Source organism: Pongo pygmaeus, chromosome 8 (assembly GCF_028885625.2).
Source record: "Pongo pygmaeus isolate AG05252 chromosome 8, NHGRI_mPonPyg2-v2.0_pri, whole genome shotgun sequence".
Classification (NCBI taxonomy): domain Eukaryota; kingdom Metazoa; phylum Chordata; class Mammalia; order Primates; family Hominidae; genus Pongo; species Pongo pygmaeus.
In genome coordinates this window covers 40643900-40661994 of record NC_072381.2, presented here as the reverse complement: position 1 = coordinate 40661994, position 18095 = coordinate 40643900, and positions in this window count along the sequence as shown.

Here is an 18095-nt window from a genome sequence, read left to right as displayed (position 1 = left end):
AAAGCAATGTTCAATTCCGTGAGTTGAATGCACGCACAGCAAAGCAGTTTCAGAGAATGCTTCTGTCTACTTGTTATGTGAAGATACTTCCTTTTCCACCACAGGCCTCAAAGCTCTCCAAATGTCCAGTTGCAGATTCTAGAAATAGAGTGTTTCAAAACTGCTCTATCAAAAGTAAAGTTCACATCTGTGAGTTGAGAGCACACTTCACAAAGAAGTTTGTGAGAATGTTTCTGTCTCGTTTTTTTTGTGAGAATTTCCCGTTTCCAGCAAATTCCTATAAGTGGTCCAAATATCCACATGCAGATTCTATAAAAAGGGTATTTCAAAACTGGTCTAACAAAAGGAATGTTGAACTCTGTGAGTTGAATGCACATCATAAAGTGTTTTCTGAGAATGCTTCTCTCTAGGTTTTCTGTGAAGATATTTTGTTTTCCACCAGAGGCCTCAGAGCTCTCCAAATGTCCAATTGCAGATTATACAAAAAGAGTGTTTCTTGGCTGCTCTAACAAAAGGAATATTCCACTCTGTGAGTTGAATGCAAGCAACACAAACTAGTTTCTGAGAATGCTTCTTTCTAGATTGTATATGAAGATATTGCCTTTTAGACCATAGGCCTCATAGCATTCGGAATGACCACTTGCGTATACTGCAAGAAGAGTGTTTCACATCTACACCATGGAATACTATGGATGAAATTGGAAATCATCATTCTCAGTAAACTATCGCAAGAACAAAAAACCAAACACCGCATATTCTCACTCATAGGTGGGAATTGAACAATGAGAACACATGGACACAGGAAGGGGAACATCACACTTCAGGGACTGTTGTGGGTTGGGGGGAGGGGGGAGGGATAACATTGGGAGATATACCTAATGCTAGATGACGAGTTGGTGGGTGCAGTGCACCAGCATGGCACATGTATACATATGTAACTTACCTGCACATTGGGCACATGTACCATAAAACCTAAAGTATAATAATAATAATAATAATAATAATAATTACAATAAAAGAAAAAAAATAAAAAAATAAAAAATAAAAAAAAAAAAAAAAAAAAGAAGAGTGTTTCAAAACTGCTCCATAAAAAGAAAGGTTAAACTCTTTGAGTTGAATGCACTCATCACAGAGAAGTTTGTGAGAATGCTTCTGTTTGTTTTTTGTGTGAAGTTGTCCCGTTCCAACGAATTCCAGTAAGCGGTCCAAATTTCTACATGCACATTCTACAAAAACAATGTTTCAAAACTTCTCTGTCATAAGGAATGTTCAACTTTGTGACTTGAATGCACATCCCACAAAGAAGATTCAGAGAATGCTTCTGTCTAGTTTTTATGTGAAGATATTTCCTTTCCAACACGTCTCAAAGCACTCCAAATGTCCACTTGCCGATCCTAGAAAAAGAGGGTTTCAAAGCTGCTCTATCAAAAGAAATGTTCAGCTCTGTGAGCTGAATGCTCACATCACACAGAAGTTTCTGAGAATGCTTCTGTGTAGTTTTTGTGTGAGGGTGTCCCGTTTCCAATGAATTCCTGTAAGTGGTCATAATATCCACATACAGATCCTATAAAAAGAGTGTTTCAAAACTTCTCTGTCAAAAGGAATGTTCAATTCCGTGAGTTGAATGCATGCACCACAAAGAAGTTTCAGAGAATGCTTCTACTTGTTATGTGAAGATACTTCCTTTTCCACCACAGGACTCAAAGCGCTCCAAATGTCCAGTTGCAGATACTAGAAATAGAGTGTTTCAAAATTGCTCTATCAAAAGTAAGGTTCACATCTGTGAGTTGAGAGAACACATCACAAAGAAGTTTGTGAGAATGCTTCTGTCTCGTTTTTGTGTGGGGATTTCCCGTTTCCAGCAAATTCCCATAAGTGTTCCAAATATCCACAGGCAGATTCTTTAAAAAGAGTGTTTCAAAACTGCTCCGTCAAAAGGAATGTTCAACTCTGTGAGTTGAATGCACGCACCACAAAGAAGTTTCAGAGAAGGCTTCTGTCTACTTGTTATGTGAAGATACTTCCTTTTCCACCACATTCCTTAAAGCCCTCCAAATGTCCACTTGCAGGTACTAGAAAAAGAGTGTTTCAAAACTGCTCTATCAAATGTAAGGTTCACATCTGTGAGTTGAGAGCACACATCACAAAGGAGTTTGTGAGAATGCTACTGTCTCGTTTTTGTGTGAGGATGTCCAGTTTCCAGCAAATTCCTATAAGAGGTCCAAATATCCACATGCAGATTCTACAAAAATAGTGTTTCAAAACTGCTCTAACAAAAGGAATGTTCAACTCTGTGAGTTGAATGAGCACATCAGAAAGTGGTTTCTGGGAATGCTTCTTTCTAGGATTTATGTGACGATATTTCGTTTTTCACCACAGGTCGCAGAGCTCTCCAAATGACCAATGGCAGAGTATGAAAAAAGAGAGTTTCATGGCAGCTCTAACAAAAGGAATGTTCCACTCTGTGAGTTGAATACAAACAACACAAAGTAGTTTCTCAGAATGCTTCTTTCTAGGTTATATGTGAAGATATTACCTTTTCGACCACAGGCCTCAAAGCTCTCCTAATGAGCACTTGCATATGCTGCAAAAAGTGGGTTTCAAAACTGCTCCATGTAAAGAAATGTTAAACTCTGTGAGTCGAATGTACAAATCACATAGAAGTTTGTGAGAATGCTTCTGTCCAGTTATTGTTTGAAGGTGCCCCGTTTCCAACGAATTCCTATAAGCGGTCCAAATTTCCACTTGCAGATTCTATAAAAAGAGTGATTCAAAACTTCTCAGTGAAAAGGAATGTTCAATTCTGTGAGTTGAATGCACACACCACAAAGAAGTTTCAGAGAATGCTTCTGTCTAATTGTTATGTGAAGATATGTCCTTTCCACCACAGGCTACAAAGAGCTCCAAATGTCCACTTGCAGATTCTAGAAAAAGATTGTTTCAAAACTGTTCTATCAAAAGAAAGGTTCAGCTCTGTGAGCTGAATGCTCACTTCACACAGAAGTTTGTGAGAATTCTTCTGTCTCGTTTTTGTTTGAGGGTGACCCTTTTGCAACGAATTCCTATAAGCGGTCCAAATATCTACTTGCAGATTCTACAAAAAGAGTGTTTCAAAACTTCTCTGTCAAAAGGAATGTTTAACTCTGTGAGTTGAATGCACACACCACAAAGAAGTTTCAGAGAATACTTCTGTCTACTTATGTGAAGGTATTTCCTTTCCACCACAGGCCTCAAAGCCCTCCAAATGTCCACTTGCAGATTCTAGAAAAAGAGTGTTTCAAAACCGCTCTATCAAAAGTAAGGTTCACATCTGTGAGTTGAGAGCACACATCACAAAGGGGTTTTGAGACTACTTCTGTCTCCTTTTTGTGTGAGGATGTCCCGTTTCCAGCAAATTCCTATAAGTGGTCCAAATATCCACATGGAGATTCCACAAAAAGAGTGTTTCAAAACTGCTCTATCAAAAGGAATGTTTAACTCTGTGAGTTGAATTCACGCATCACAAAGTGGTTTCTGAGAATGCTTCTTTCTAGGATTTATGTGAAGATATTTTGTTTTCCACCACAGGCCTTAGAGCTCTCCAAATGTCCAATTGCTGATTATACAAAAAGAGTGTTTCATGGCTGCTCTAACAAAAGGAATGTTCCACTGTGTGAGTTGAATGCAAACAACACTAAGTAGTTTCTGAGAATGCTTCTTTCTAGTTTATATGTGAAGATATTACTTTTTCGACCACAGGCTTCATAGCTCTCAGAATGACCACTTGCATATAACGCAAAAAGAGTGTTTCAAAAGTGCTCCATGAAAAGAAAGGTTAAACGCTGTGAGTTGAATGGACGCATCACAGAGAAGTTTGTGAGAACGCTTCTGTCCAGTTTTTGTGAGAAGGTGTGCCGTTTCCAAAGAATTCTTATAAGCGTTCCAAATTTCCCCTTGCAGATTCTACAAAAAGAGTGTTTCCAAACTTCTCTGTCGAAAGGAATGTTCAGCTCTGTGAGGTAAATGCACACAATGCAAAGAAGATTCAGAGAATGCTTCTGTCTGGTTTTTATGTGAAGATATTTCCTTTCCAACAGAGGCCTCAAAGCGCTCCAAATGTCCACTTGCAGATTCTAGAAAAAGATTGTTCAAAACTGCTCTATCAAAAGAAAGGTTCAGCTCTGTGAGCTGAATGGTCACATCACACAGAAGTTTTTGAGAATGCTTCTGTCTCGTTTTTTTGTCAAGGTGTCCCATTTCCAACGAATTCCTATAAGCGGTCAAAGTATCCACTTGCAGATACTATAAAAAGAGTGTTTCAAAACTTCTCTGTCAAAGGAAATGTTCAACTCTGTGAGTTTCTTTGCAGGCACCACAAAGAAGATTGAGAGAATGCTTCTGTCTACTTCTTATGTGAAGATACTTCCTTTACCACCACAGGCCTTGAAGCGCTCCAAATGTCTACTTGCAGATTGTACAAAAAGAGTGACACAAAACTACTCTATCACAAGTAAGTTTCACATCTGTGAGTTGAGAGCACACATCATAAAGGAGTTTGTTAGAATGCTTCCGTCCTGTTTTTGTATGAGGATGTCCCATTTCCAGCAAATTCCTATAAGTGGTCCAAATATCCACATGCGGATTCTACAAAAAGAGTGTTTCAAAACTGCTCTAACAAAAGAAATGTTCAACTCTGTGAGTTGAATGCGCACATCACTAAGTGGTTTCCGAGAATGCTTCTTTCTAGGTTTTATGTGAAGATATTTCGTTTTCCACCACAGGCCCCAGATCTCTCCAAATGTCCAATTGCAGATTATACAAAAAGAGTGTTTCACGGCTGCTCTAACAAAACGAATGTTCCACTCTGTGAGTTGAATGCAAACAATAAAAAGTAGTTTCTGAGAATGTTTCTTTCTAGGTAATATGTGAAGATATTTCCTTTTCGATCCCAGGCCTCAAATCTCTTGTAATGACCACTTACATATACTGCAAACAGAGGGTTTCAAAACTGCTCCATGAAAAGAAAGCTTCAGATTTGTGAGTTAAATGCGCACATCACACAGAAGATTGTGAGAATGCTTCTGTCTAGTTTTTGTGTGAGGGTGTCCCGTTTCCAAAGAATTCCAATAATGGGCCCAAATTTCCAATTCCCGATACAATAAAAAGGGTGTTTCAAAACTTCTCTGTCAAAAGGAATGTATAATTCTGCGAGTTCAATGCACACACCACAAAGAAGTTTCAGAGAATGCTTCTGTCTACTTGTTATGTGAAGATACTCCCTTTTCCACCACGGGCCTCAAACTCTCCGAATGACCACTTGCATATACTGGAAAAAGGGTGTTTCAAATCTGCTCCATGAAAAGAAAGGTTAAGCTCGGTGAGTTCAATTCACCTATCACAGAGAAGTTTGTGAGAATGCTTCTGTCTAATTTTTCTCTGAGGGTATCCTGTTTCCAACGAATTCTTATAAGCGGTCCAAATTTCACTTGCAGATCCTATAAAAAGAATGTCTCAAAACTTCTCTGTCAAGAGGAATGTTCAACACTGTGAGTTGAATGCACGCAACACAAAGAAGTTTCAGAGAATGCTTCCGTCAACTTTTTATGTGAAAATATTTCCTTTTCCACCACAGGCCTCAAAGCACTCCAAATGTCCACTTGCAGTTTCTAGAAAAAGAGAGTTTCAAAACTCCTCTATAAAAAGAAAGGTTCACATCTGTGAGTGGAAAGCCCAATTCACAAAGTAGTTTCTGAGAATGAATCTGTCTCGTTTTTGTCTGAGGATGTCCCGTTTCCAACAAATTCCTATAAATGGTCCAAATATCCACATGCAGATTCTACAAAAAGAGTGTTTCAAAACTACTCTAACAAAAGGAATGTTCAGCTCTGTGAGTTGAATGCACACATCACAAAGTGGTTTCTGAGAATGCTTCTCTCTGGGTTTTATGTGACGTTATTTCGTTTTCCACCACATGCCTCAGAGCTCTGCAAATGTCCAATTGCTGATTATACAAAAAGAGTGTTTCAAATTTTCTCTGTCAAAAGGAATGTTCAACTCTGTGAGATGAATGCACTCAACACAAAGAAATTTCAGAGAAAGCTTCTGTCTACTTGTTATGTTAAGATAATATACAAACTTTTCCACCACAGTCCTCAAAGCGCTCCAAATGTCCACTTGCAGATCCTAGAAAAGGAGTGTTTCAAAACTGCTCTATTAAAAGGAAATTTTACGTCTGTGAGTTGAAAGAACACATCACAAATAAGTTTGTGAAAATGCTTCTGTCCCCTTTCTGTGTGAGGATGTCCCGTTGCCAACAAATTCTTATAAGTGCTCCAAATATCTACATGTAGATACTTCAAAAAGAGGGTTTCAAAACAGCTCTAACAAAAGGAATGTTCAAGTCTGTGAGTTGAATGCACACATCACAAAGTGGTTTCTGAGAATGCTTCATTCTAGGTGTTTTGTGAAGTTATTTCGTTTTCCACCACTGGCCTCAGAGTTCTCCAAATATCCAATTGCAGATTATACAAAAATAGAGTTTCATGGCTGCTCTAAAAAAGGAATGTTCCACTCTGTGAGCTGAATGCAAACAACACAAAGTAGTTTCTGAGAATGCTTCATTCTAGGTTATACGTGAAGATATTTTCTTTTCGACCACAGGCCTGAAAGCGCTCCAAATGACCACTTGCATATACCGCAAAAAGAGTGTTTCAAAACTGCTCCATGAAAAGAAAGGTTAAACTCTTTGAGTTGAATGCGCACATCACAGAGAATTTTGTGACAATGCTTCTGTCTAGTTTTTGTGTGAGGGTGTCCCGTTTCCAACGAATTCCTATAAGCGGACCAAATTTCCACTTCCTGATTATACAAAAAGAGTTTTTCAAAACTTCTCTGTCAAAATCAATGTTCAACTCTATGGGTTGAATGCACACACTACAAAGAAGTTTCAGAGAATGTTTCTGTCTAGTTTTTATATGAAGATATTTCCTTTCCAACACAGGCCTCAAAGCACTGTAAATTTCCCCTTGCAGATTCTAGAAAAAGAGCGTTTCAAAACTGTTCTATCAAAAGAAAGGTTCAGCTCTGTGAGTTGAATGCACACATCACACAGAAGTTTGTGAGAATGCTTCTGTCTAGATTTGTGTTAGGGTGACCCGTTTCAAACGACTTCCTATAAACGGTCCAAATATCCACTTGCAGATTCCATGAAAAGAGTGTTTCAAAACTACTCTGGCAAAGGGAATGTTCAACTCTGTGAGTTGAATGCACATACCACAAAGAGTTTTCAGAGAATGCTTCTGTCTATTTGTTATGGGGAGATAATTCCTTTTCCACCACAGGCCTCAAAGCACTCCAAATGTCCACTTGCAGATTCTAGAAAAAGGGTTTCAAAACTGCTCTATCAAAAGAAAATTTCAGCTCTGTGAGTTGAATGCACACATCACACAGAAGATTGTGAGAATGCTTCTGTCTCGTTTTTTGTGAGGGTGTCCCGTTTCCAACGAATTCCTATAATCCGTCCAAATATCCACTTGCAGATTCTACAAAAAGAGTGTTTCACTACTCCTCTGTCAAAAGGAATGTTCAAATCTGTTAGTTGAATGTGCACACCACAAAGAATTTTCAGAGAATGCTTCCGTCTACTTGTTATGTGACTATACTTCCTTTTCAACCACGGGCTTCAAAGCCCTCCAAATGTCCGCTTGCACATTCTAGAAAAAGAGTGTTTCAAAACTGCTCTATCAAATGTAAGGTTCACATATGTGAGTTGAAAGCACACATCACAAAGGTGTTTGTGAGAATGCTTCTGTCTTGTTTTTGTGTGAGGATGTCCCATTTCCAAGAAATTACTATAAGTGGTCCAAATATCCACATGCAGATTCTACAAAAAGAGTGTTTCAAAACTGCTCTTACAAAAAGAATGTTCAACTCTGTGAGTTGAATGCACACATCACAAAGTGTTTTCTGAGAATGCTTCTTTATAGGATTTATGTGAAGATATTTCGCTTTCCATCACAGGCCCCAGAGCTCTCCAAATGTCCAATTGCAGATTATACAAATAGAGGGTTTCATGGCTGTTCTAACAAAAGGAATGTTCCACTCTGTAAGTTGAATGCAAACAACACAACGTAGTTTCAGGGAATGCTTCCTTCTCGGTTATATGTGAAGATATCTCCTTTTTGACCGCAGGCCTCAAAAATCTCCGAATGACCACTTGCATATACTGCAAAAAGAGTGTTTCAAAACTGCTGCGTGAAAAGAAAGGTTAAACTCTGTGAGTTGAATGCGCAAATCACACAGAAGTTTGTGAGAATGCTTCTGTCTAGCTTTTGTGTGAGGGTGTCCCGTTTCCAACGAATTCCTATAGGCGTTCCAAATTTCCACTTGCAGATTCTACAAAAACAGTGTTTCAAAATTTCTATGTCAAAAGGAATGTCCAATTCTGTGAGTTGGATGCACACATCACCAAGAATTTTCAGAGAATCCTTCTGTCTAATTTTTATGTGAAGATATTTCCTTTGCACCACAAGCCTCAGAGCGCTCTAAATATGCACTTGCAGATTCTAGAAAAAGAGTTTTTCAAAACTGCTCTATCTAAAGAAAGGTTCAGCTCTGTGAGCTGAATGCACACATCACACAGAAGTTTTTCAGAATGCTTTTGTCTAGTTTTTGGGTGAGGGTGACCCGTTTCCAGCGAATTCGTATAAGCGGTCCAAATATCCCCTTGCAGAAACTTTAAAAGGAGTGTTTCAAAACTTCTCTGTCAAAAGAAATGTTCAACTCTGTGAGTTGAATGCACACACCACAAAGAAGTTTAAGAGAATGCTTCTGTCTACTTGTTATGTGATGATACTTCCTTTTCAAACGCAGGACTCAAAGCTCTCCGAATGACCACTTGCATATACTGGAAAAACAGTGTTTCAAAGCAGCTCCATGAAAAGAAAGGTTAATCTCTGTTAGTTGAAAGCACACATCACTGAAATGTTTGTGAGAATGCTTCCGTCTATTTTTTGTGTGAGGGTGTCCCATTTCCAACGAATTCCTATAAGCGGTCCTATTTTCCAATTGCAGATTCTACAAAAAGAGTGTTTCAAAATTTCTCTGTCAAAAGGAATGTTCAACTCTGTCAGTTGAATGCACACATCACCAAGAATTTTCAGAGAATGCTTCTGTCCAGTTTTTATGTGAAGATATTTCCTTTCCACCACAAGCCTCAGAGCGCTCTAAATATGCACTTGCAGATTCTAGAAAAAGAGTTTTTCAAAACTGCTCTATCTAAAGAAAGGTTCAGCTCTGTGAGCTGAATGCACACATCACACAGAAGTTTTTGAGAATGCTTCTGTCTAGTTTTTGGGTGAGGGTGACCCGTTTCCAGCGAATTCGTATAAGCGGTCCAAATATCCCCTTGCAGAAACTTTAAAAGGAGTGTTTCAAAACTTCTCTGTCAAAAGAAATGTTCAACTCTGTGAGTTGAATGCACACACCACAAAGAAGTTTAAGAGAATGCTTCTGTCTACTTGTTATGTGATGATACTTCCTTTTCAAACGCAGGACTCAAAGCTCTCCGAATGACCACTTGCATATACTGGAAAAACAGTGTTTCAAAGCAGCTCCATGAAAAGAAAGGTTAATCTCTGTTAGTTGAAAGCACACATCACTGAAATGTTTGTGAGAATGCTTCCGTCTATTTTTTGTGTGAGGGTGTCTCATTTCCAACGAATTCCTATAAGCGGTCCTATTTTCCAATTGCAGATTCTACAAAAAGAGTGTTTCAAAATTTCTCTGTCAAAAGGAATGTTCAACTCTGTCAGTTGAATGCACACATCACCAAGAATTTTCAGAGAATGCTTCTGTCCAGTTTTTATGTGAAGATATTTCCTTTCCACCACAAGCCTCAGAGCGCTCTAAATATGCACTTGCAGATTCTAGAAAAAGAGTTTTTCAAAACTGCTCTATCTAAAGAAAGGTTCAGCTCTGTGAGCTGAATGCACACATCACACAGAAGTTTTTGAGAATGCTTCTGTCTAGTTTTTGGGTGAGGGTGACCCGTTTCCAGCGAATTCGTATAAGCGGTCCAAATATCCCCTTGCAGAAACTTTAAAAGGAGTGTTTCAAAACTTCTCTGTCAAAAGAAATGTACAACTCTGTGAGTTGAATGCACACACCACAAAGAAGTTTAAGAGAATGCTTCTGTCTACTTGTTATGTGATGATACTTCCTTTTCAAACGCAGGACTCAAAGCTCTCCGAATGACCACTTGCATATACTGGAAAAACAGTGTTTCAAAGCAGCTCCATGAAAAGAAAGGTTAATCTCTGTTAGTTGAAAGCACACATCACTGAAATGTTTGTGAGAATGCTTCCGTCTATTTTTGTGTGAGGGTGTCCCATTTCCAACGAATTCCTATAAGTGGTCCTATTTTCCAATTGCAGATTCTACAAAAAGAGTGTTTCAAAATTTCTCTGTCAAAAGGAATGTTCAACTCTGTCAGTTGAATGCACACATCACCAAGAATTTTCAGAGAATGCTTCTGTCCAGTTTTTATGTGAAGATATTTCCTTTCCACCACAAGCCTCAGAGCGCTCTAAATGTCCACGTGCAGATTCTAGAAAAAGAGTGTTTCAAAAATGCTCTATCAAAAGAAAGTCGTACATCTGTGAGTTGAAAGCACACATCACAAAGTAGTTTGTGAGAATGCTTCTGTCTCGTTTTTGTGTGAGGATGTCCCGTTGCCAACAAATTCCTATAAGTGGTCCAAATATCTACTTGCAGATTCTACAGAAAGAGGGTTTCAAAACTGCTCTAACAAAAGGAATGTTCAAGTCTGTGAGTTGAATGCACACATCACAGAAAAGTTTGTGAGAATGCTTCTATCTAGTTTTTGTGTGAGGGTGTCCCATTTCCAGCAAATTCCTTTAAGCGGTGAAATATACACTTGCAAATTCTATAAAAAGAGTGTTTCAAAACTTCTCTGTCAAAAGGAATGTTCAAATCTGTGAGTTAAATGCACTCAGCAAAAAGTAATTTCAGAGAATGCTTCTGTCTACTTGTTATGTTAACATACTATTCATCCTTTTCCACCACAGTCCTCAAAGCGCTCCAAGGGTCCACATGCAGATTCTACAAAACGAGGGTTTCAAAACTGCTCTAACAAAATGAATGTTCAAGTCTGTGAGTTTAATGCACACATCAAAAAGCTGTTTCTGAGAATGCTTCTCTCTACGTTTTTTGTGAAGTTATTTCTTTTTCCACCAGAGGCCTCAGAGCTCTCCAAATGTCCAATTGCAGATTATACAAAAACAGTGTTTCATGGCTGCTCTTACAAGACGAATGTTTCACTCTGTGAGTTGAATGCAAACAACAAAAAGTAGTTTCTGAGAATGCTTCATTCTAGATTATATGTGAAGATATTTCCTTTTTGTCCACAGGCCTGAAAGCGCTCAAAATGACCACTTGCATATACTGCAAAAAGAGTGATTCAAAACTGCTCCATGGAAAGAAAGGTTAAACACTGTGAGTTGAATGCACGCATCACAGAGAAATTTGTGAGAATGCTTCTGTCTAGTTTTTGTGTGAGGGTGTCCCGTTTCCAACGAATTCTTATAAGTGGTCCAAATTTCCTCTTCCTGATTCTACAAAAAGAGTGTTTCAAAACTTCTCTGTCAAAAGGAATGTTCAACTCTGTAAGTTGAATGCACACATCACCAAGAATTTTCAGAGAATGCTTCTCTCTAGTTTTTATGTGAAGATATTTCCTTCCCGCCAAAGGCCTCTAAGGGCTCTAAATGCCCAATTGCAGAATCTAGAAAAAAAGTGTTTCAAAACTGCTGTGTCAAAAGAAAGGTTCAGCTCTGTGAGTTGAATGCACACATAACAGAGATGCTTGTGAGAATGCTTCTGTCTAGTTTTTGTGTGAGGGTGTCCCGTTTCCAGCGAATTCTGATGAGAGGTACAAATATCCACTTGCAGATTCTATAAAAAGAGTGTTTCAAATCTTCTCTGTGAAAAGGAATGTTCAACTCTGTGAGTTGAATGCATGCACCACAAAGTAGTTTCAGAGAATGCTTCTGTCTACTTGTTAGGTGAAGACACTTCCTTTTCCACCACAGAACTCAAAGCGCTCTAAATGTCCACTTTCAGATTCTAAAAAAAGTGTGTTTCAAAACTGCTCTATCAAAAGTAAGGTTCACATCTGTGAGTTGAGAGCACACATCACAAAGAGATTGTGAGAATGCTTCTGTCTCATTTTTGTGTGAGGATGTCCCGTTGCCAAAAAATTCCTATAAGTGGTCCAAATATCCACATGCAGATTCTACAAAAAGAGGGTTTGAAAACCGCCCTAACAAAAGGAATGTTCAAGTCTGTGAGTTAAATGCACACATCACAATGTGGTTTCTGAGTATGCTTCATTCTAGGTTTTATGTGAAGATATTTCGTTTTCCACCACAGGCCACAGAGCTCTCCAAATGTCCAATTGCAGATTATACAAAAAGAGTGTTTCATGGCTGCTCCAAAAAAAGAATGTTCCATTCTGTGAGTTGAATGCAAACAACACGTAGTAGTTTCTAAGAATGCTTCATTCTAGGTTACATGTGAAGATATTCCCTTTTCGACCACAGGCCGGAAAGCGCTCCAAATGACCACTTGCATGTACTGCAAAAAGAGGGTTTCAAAACTGCTGCATGAAAAGAAAGGTTAAACTCTGTAAGTTGAATGTACACATCACAGAGAAGTTTGTGAGAATTCTTCTGTCTATTTTCTGTGTGAGGTTGTCCAGTTTCCTACGAATTCCCATAAGCGGTCCAAATTTCCTCTTCCTGATTCTACAAAAAGCATGTTTCAAAACTTCTCTGTCAAATGAAATGTTCAACTCTGTGAGTTGAATTCACACACTACAAAGAAGCTTCAGAGAATGCTTCTGTCTAGTTTTTATGTGAAGATATTTCCTTTCCCCCACAGGCCTCAAAGCGCTCCAAATGTCCAATTGCAGATTCTAGAAAAAGAGTATTTCAAAACTGCTCTACGAAAACAAAGTCTCACATCTGTGAGTTGAAATCCCACATCACAAAGAATTTTGTGAGAAAGCTTCTGTCTCTTTTTTATGTGAGGATGTCCTGTTTCCTACAAATCCCTTTAAGTGCTCCAAATAACCACAGGCAGATAACAGAAAAAGACTGTTTCAAAACTGCTCTAACAAAAGGAATGTACAGTTCTGTGAGTTGAATGCACACATCACAAAGTGGTTTCTGAGAATGCTTCCTTCTAGGTTTTATGTAAAGATAATTCGTTTTCCACCACAGGTCTCAGAGCTCTCCAAATGTCCAATTGCAGATTATACAAAAAGAGTGTTTCATGACTGCTCTAACAAAAGGAATGTCCCACACTGTGAACGGAATGCCAGCAACACAAAGTAGTTTATGAGAATGCTTCTTTCTATGTTATATTTGAAGATATTTCCTTTTCGACCACAGGCCTCAAATCTCTCCGAATGACCACTTGCATATACTGCAAAAAGAGTGTTTCTAAACTGCTCCATGAAAAGAAAGTTTAAACTCTGTGAGTTGAATGCACACATCACACAGAAGTTTGTGAGAATGCTTCTGTCTACTTTTTGTTTGAGGGTGTCAAGTTTCCAACGAATTCCTATTAGCGTTCCAATTTTCCTCTTCCTGATTCTACAAAAAGAGTGTTTCAAAACTTCTCTGTGAAAAGGAATGTTCAACTCTGTGAGTTGAATGCACACACCACAAAGAAGTTTCAGAGAATTCTTCTGTCTAGTTTTTATGTGAAGATATTTCCTTTCCACCACAGGCCTCAAAGCGCTCCAAATGTCCACTTGCGGATTCTAGAAAAAGAGTGTTTCAAAACTGCTCTATCAAAAGAAAGGTTCAGAACTCTGAGTTGAATGCACACATCACATAAAAGTTTGTGAGAATGCTTCTGTCTAGTTTTTGTGTGAGGCGGTCACGTTTCCAGCAAATTCCTAAAGCGGTAAAAATATACACTTGCAGATTCTATAAAAAGACTGTTTCAAAACTTCTCTTTCAAAAGGAATGTTCAACTCTGTGAGTTGAATGCACTCACCACAAAGAAATTTCAGAGAAAGCTTCTGTCTACTTGTTATGTTAAGATACTATAAAACCTTTTCCACCAGAGGCCTCAAAGCGCTCCAAATGTCCTCTTGCAGATTCTAGAAAAAGAGTGCTTCAAAACTCCTCTATGAAAAGAAAGGATCACATCTGTGAGTTGAAAGCACACATCACAAAGAAGTTTGTGAGACTGCTTCTGTCTCGTTTTTGTGTGAGGATGTCCCGTTTCCTACAAATTCCTTTAAGTGGTCAAAATATCCACATGCAGTTGCTACAAAAAGAGTGTTTCAAAAGTTCTCTGTCAAAAGGTATGTTCAACTCTGTGAGTTTAATGCACACATCTCAAAGTGGTTTCTGAGAATGCTTCTTTGTAGGTTTTATGTGAAGGTATTTCGTTTTCCAACACAGGCCTCAGAAGTATCCAAATGTCCAATTGCAGATTATACAAAAAGAGTGTTTCATGGCTGCTCTAACAAAGAAATGTTCCACTCTATGAGTTGAATGCAAACAACACAAAGTAATTTCTGAAAATTCTTCTTTCTAGGTTATATGTGAATTTATTTCCTTTTCCACCACAGGCCACAAAGCTCTCCGAAAGACCTCTTGTGTATACTGCAAAAAGAGTGTTTCAAAACTGCTCCATGAAAAGAAAGGTTAAACTCTGTGAGTTGAATGCACACATCACAGAGAAATTTATGAGAATGCTTCTGTCTAGTTTTTGTGTTAGGGTGTCCCTTTTCCAAGGAATTCCTAGAAGCGGTACAAACTTCCACTTGCAGATTCTTCAAAAAGAGTGTTTCAAAACTTCTCTGTCAAGAGGAATGTTCAAATCTGAGAGATGAATGCACACACCACAAAGAAGTTTCACAGAATACTTCTGTCTAGTTTTTATGTGAACATATTTCCTTTCCAGCACAGGCCTCAAAGCGCTCTAAATGTCCACTTGCAGATTCTAGAAAAAGAGTGTTTCAAAACTGCTCTATCAAAATAAAGGTTCAGCACTGTGAGTTGAATGCACACATCACACAGAAGTTTGTGAGAATGCTTCTGTCTAGTTTTGGGGTGAGGGTGTCCCGTTTCCAACGAATTCCTATAAGCGGTCCAAATATCCACTTGCAGATTCTATAAAAAGAGTGTTTCAAAACTTCTCTGTCAAAAGGAATGTTCAACTCTGTGAGTTGAATGCACGCACCACAAAGTAGTTTCAGAGAATGCTTCTGTCTACTTGTTATGTGAAGATACTTCCTTTTCCACCACAGAACTCAAAGCACTCCAAATGCCCTCTTTCAGATTCTAAGGAAAGACTGTTTCAAAACTGCTCTGTCAAAAGAAAGGTTCACATCTGTGAGTTGAGAGCACACATCACAAAGAGATTGTGAGAATGCTTCTGTCTCGTTTTTGTGTGAGGATATCTCGTTTCCCGCAAATTCCTATAAGTGGTCCAAATATCCACATGCAAATTCTACAAAAAAAGTGTTTCAAAACTGCTCTAACAAAAGGAATGTTCAACTCTGTGTAGTTGAATGTGAACATCACAAAGAAGTTTCTGAGAATGCTTCTTTGTAGGATTTATGTGAAGATATTTCCTTTTCCACCACATGTCTGAAAGCAGTCCAAATATCCACTTCCAGATTCTACAAAAATAGTTCTTCAGAACTTCTCTGTCAAAAGGAATATTCAACTCTGTGCGTTGAATGCACCGACCACAGAGAAGTTTCAGAGAATGCTTCTGTGCAGTTTTTACATGAAGGTATTTCCTTTTTCGCCACAGGCCTCAAAGTGCTAAAAGTGTACACTTTCAAATCCTAGCAAAAGACTTTTTCAAAACTGCTCTATCCAAAGACAGGTTCAACTCTGTGTGTTGAATGCATACATCACAAAGAAATTTGTGAGAATGCTTCTGTCTAGTTTTTATGTGAGGATATCCCGTTTACAATGAATTCCTATGAGCTGTCCAGATATCCACTTGCAGATTCTACAAAAACAGTGTTTCCAAACTGCTTTAACAAAAGGAATGTTCAACTCTGTGTAGTTGAATGCGATCATCACAAAAAGTTTCTGAGAATGCTTCCTTCTAGGTTTTAGGTGAAGATATTTCCTTTTCCACCACAGGCCTGAAAGCGGTCGAAATATCCACTTGAAGATTCTACAAAAAGAGTGTTTCAAAATTTCTCTGTCAAAAGGAATGTTTAAATATGTGAGTTGAATGCACACACCACAAAGAAGTTTCAGAGAATGCTTCTGCCTAGTTTTTATATGAAGATATTTCCTTTTCCACCACAAGACTCAAAGCCATATCATCGTCGACTTGAAGATTCTACAAAAGGAGGGTTTTAAAACTGCCACATGAAAAGAAAGGTTCAGCTCTGTGAGTTGAATGTAAGCATCACAAAGCAGATTCTGAGAAAGCTTCTGTCGTTTTTAGGTGAAGTTATTACTGTTTCCAACGAAGTCCTCAAAGTGCTCCAAATATCCACTGGCAGATTCTGCAAAAGGAGTGTTTCAAAACTGCTCTATCAAAAGTTCAACTCTGTTAGTTGAATGCACAGATCACAAAGAATTTTCTGAGAATGCTTCTGTCTAGTTTTTAGGTGATGATATTTCCTTTTCCACCATAGGCCTCAAAGCTCTCCAAATGAACACTTGCAGATTCTACAAAAAGAGAGTTTCAAAACTACCCTATCAAAAGATAGGTTCCACTCTGTGAGTTGAGCGCACACAACAGAAAGAACTTTCCGAGAATTCTTCTGTCGTTTGCAGATGAAGATATTCCCATTTCCAAAGAAGTCCTAAAAGAGCTCCAAATATCCAATAGCAGATTCTGCAAAACGAGTATTTCAAAACTGCTTTATCAAAAGAAAGGTTCAACTCTGTTAGTTGAATGCCCACAACACAAGGATGTTGCTCAGAATGCTTCTGTCTTGTTTTTATATGAAGATATTTCCTTTTCTACCATCGGCTTCAAATCGTTCCAAATATACAATTGCAGATTCTACAAAAACAGTGTTTCAAAACTGCTCTATCAAAGTGAAAGTTCAACTCCGCCATTTGAATGTAAACATCATAAAGCAGTTTCTGAGAATGCTTCTGTCTAGTTTTTATGTCAAGATATTCCAGTTTCCCATGAAGGCCTCAAGTAGCTCCAAATATCAACTAGCAGATACTGCAAAAGGAGTGTTTCAAAACTGCTCTATCAAAATAAAAGTTCAACCCTCTTAGTTGAATGCACTGATCACAATGAAGTTTCTGGGAATGCTTCTGTCTAGTTTTTATGTGAAGATATTGTCTTTTCCACCAAAGGCCTCAAATCATTTCAAATATCCACTTGCAGTTGCTACGAAGAGTGTTTCAAAACTCTTGTATCAAATGGAAGTTTCAACTCTGTGAGTTGAATGCGCAAAACACAAAACAGTTTCTGAGAATGCTTCTTTCTAGTTATGTAAACATATACCCGTTTCCAACGAAGGCCTCAAAGAGCTCCAAATATCCACTAGCAGATTCTGCAAAAGGAATGTTTCAAAATGCTCTATAAAAAGATAGATTCACCTCTGTGAATTGAATGCACACATCACAAAGAAGTTTCTGAGACTGCTTCTGTCTTGTTTTTTATATGACGACATTTCCTTTTCCACCACAGACCTCAAAGTGCTCCAAATGAACACTTGCAGGTTCTACAAAACTGCTCTATCAAAAGAAAGTTTCAACACTGTGACTTGAATGAACACATCAGAAAGAACTTTCGGAGAATGCTTCTGTCGTTCTTAGGTGAAGATATTCCCGTTTCCAATGAAGGTCAAAAAGAGCACCAAATATCCACTTGCAGATACTGCAAAAGAAGTGTTTCAAAACTGCTCTATCAAAAGAAAGGTTCAATTCTGTTAGTTGAATGCACAGATCACAAAGAAGCTTCTGAGAATGCTTCTGTCTAATTTTTATGTGAAGATATTTCCTTTTCCACCATAGGCCTCAAAGCGCTCCAAAGGAACACTTGCAGATTCTACAAAAAGAGAATTTTAAAGCTGCTCT